Below are 2,874 nucleotides of genomic sequence, written 5' to 3'. Positions count from 1 at the left end.
TTTTATATTTTTGTTTACAAAATAAGTGCACCCATGGAGCCAACACCCAGATCAATATATAAAACATCATTTGCACCCCAGAAACTCCCCTATGTCCCTTTCATTCATTAGCTCCATGATGTAAACCGCTATTCTGACTTTTATACATGAGTTTTGCCTATTTTAGAACTTCATATAAATGAAATTATATATGCATATTCTTTTGTATCTAGCTTCTTATGCTCAATATTATATTTGTGAAATATATCTATGTTTTTTGTAACAGCACTCCATTTCCATTGCTGCTACAATTTTATTGTTTGAATATAACATAATTTGTTCACTTTGTTGTTGACAGACATTTGGGTTATTTACTACAAATAATGTTGGTATGAACATTCTCATACATTTCTTTTGGCAATTCTGTTGTGCTTATATATCTGATCAGAATTACTAAGGAATATGGTAAGCTCTAATATATACAAAACATCAGTTTTCCAGAGTAATTATATCAGTTTACACTCCCACCAGCAGTGTATTAGAGTACCCATGTCTATTTCTTTGACATTTTTTTTTTTTAGAAATAAATGATATTTATTCAAGGGTCTTAAGGTTTGCAATCCGGCAACACAATTAGGCAATACGCAGAGTGTTCCCTTTAATTTTAGCATTCTCGATGGTTGTGGAGTATTATCTGATTATGATTTCAATTTGCATTTACTTGATAACTAACAAAATTGAGCACCTTTTTATTGTCTTATTGACCACTTGGATATCCTATTTTTCATGGAGTTGTTCAAGATTTGTCATTAAAAAATAATTTGGTAGACTTTTTCTTATTGTAGCTTTGTATATATTCGGAACATAAGCCCTTCTCAGATACAAGTATTCCAAATATTTTCTCCCATTCTGTGACCTGCCTTTTCACTCTCTTAATGTCTTAATTTTAATGAAGGAAAATTTACTTTTTTTAGGGTCAGTGCTTTTTGTGTCCTTTTAAAGAAATGCTTGACTACATCAAGGTCATTAAGACATTATCCTATGTTATCTTCAATAACTTTTATTTCTTTCACCTTTTACTTTTAATCTATAATCCATTTAGAATTAAATTTTGCTTGAAATAGATACAAAGGATCATTTGAATCAATTTAGTAACCCCATTAATCCAAAATCACTTATCGAAAGGACCATTTTCTCCTACTGCATTGTTATGGATTCTTTGTCACAACTTAAATGATAATATATGTGTGGATCTGTTTTTGGACTCTTCTATTGTTCTATTTTTTGTATATTTACAACATTAAGAAATTAGTTTAATTATTATTGTTTTGTAAAATATCTTTTTTTTTTTAAACGCCTACAGCACCTGGTATTCCTAGATGGTCTCCCATCCAAGTATTAACCAGGCCCGACCCTGCTTAGCTTCCAAGATCAGACAAGATCAAGCACGTTCAGTGTGGCATGGTCGTAGACATTGTAAAATATCTTGATTTCTATAAATCATCAAACTTTTTTTCTACAAGATTTTCTATGTTATTTTTGCCATTTGCAATTCTATGTAAAATTTAGAATTAATTTGTCAATTTCCATAAAAAATAAGCCTACTGGAATTATTTTGAAACTAAGATCAAGTCGAAGAAAATTAACATATTTAAAATATAGATTCTTCCAACACATATCCAATGTAGAATTATTTATTTTTTATGTTTCTAATCCCCCCCACTTCCACCCCTGACCAACAGATGTTGCCATCTCACCTTAAGAACTGGATCTCTGAAGGTGGGGCGCCTCCTCCCATGCGCTCTCAGTGCACACCCGGGGCCTGGAGAGTCCAAGGCCTGGCACACCTAGGGTATGGGCCATGGCTCCGCTGGGGCTCGAACCCAGGACCTTCTGTGTGTAAAGCAGACGTGTAGAATTATCTTTTAATTTAGGTCTATGTTAATTTCAAACATTTTGTAGTTTTCTTTGTCTTACACATCTTTTATTAATATTAATCCTTGATATTTGATGATTTTTTAAACTAATGCATATGGTATTTTCATTTTATTTTCTACCTGTTGCTAATATATAAAAATACTAATCTTTTTTTAGATTGTGATGGTTAATATATGTCAAATGGACTGTATTATAGGGTTGCCATATATTTGGCTAAAAAGTATTTCTGGGTGTGTCTGTGAGGGCATTTCTGGATGAAATTAGCATTTGAATAGGTGAACCAATAAAGCAGTTTTTCCTCCCTAATATGAGTGGGCATCATCCATTCCGTTGATGGGGTGAATAAAACAAAAAGGCAGAGGATGGAAGAAATCAGCCCTTCCTGCCTGATTGCCTGAGCTGGGACATCAATCTTCTCCTGCCCTTGCTGCTCCTGGTTCTCTGGCCTTGGGACTTGGACTGAATTACACCACCGGTTTCCTTGAGTTTCTAGTATGCAGGTGGCAGATTGTGGAATTTCTCAACCTCCCTAATTGCATAAGCCAATTCCTTGTAAGAAATCCTTTCTTGTATATTATACTATTGATTCTGTTTCTCTGGATAACGCTGACCAATACATATACTAATCTTATATCTGGCAAACTTGCTAAATTTATTTATTAATTATAGTAAGTTATTCGTAAACATTTGGAATTTCTAAACACACAACTGTTATCTGTAAATAATGAAACACTTATCTCTTTCTTCCTCATCTAGGTAAGATGCATTTCTCTTTCTTCCCTTAATTTATTGTCTAGAATATCCAATAGAAGGTTAATTAGAAATGGTAATACAGATAATCAAGTTTCATTTCTGATCTTGAAAGGAAAGCTTTCAATATTTCACCATTAATATGTCATGCATTGGGTTTTTTAAATCCTTTAACACGTTAAAAAAATTTTCCTTCAATTCCTAGTT

General features: G+C 32.8%; 1 pseudogene; it reads right to left on the bottom strand.

Annotated features, from left to right (window-relative positions):
* Positions 1 to 1,333: 1,333 nt before the first annotated feature.
* LOC120615873 (uncharacterized) lies at positions 1,334 to 1,452 on the bottom strand (annotated as a pseudogene).
* Positions 1,453 to 2,874: the final 1,422 nt, after the last annotated feature.

The sequence above is a fragment of the Pteropus medius genome, unplaced genomic scaffold, assembly GCF_902729225.1.
Source record: "Pteropus medius unplaced genomic scaffold, Ma_sr-lr_union100, whole genome shotgun sequence".
NCBI classification, from domain to species: domain Eukaryota; kingdom Metazoa; phylum Chordata; class Mammalia; order Chiroptera; family Pteropodidae; genus Pteropus; species Pteropus medius.
Note: the sequence above shows the minus strand (reverse complement) of the source record. Positions and strands in the feature narration are given on the sequence as shown.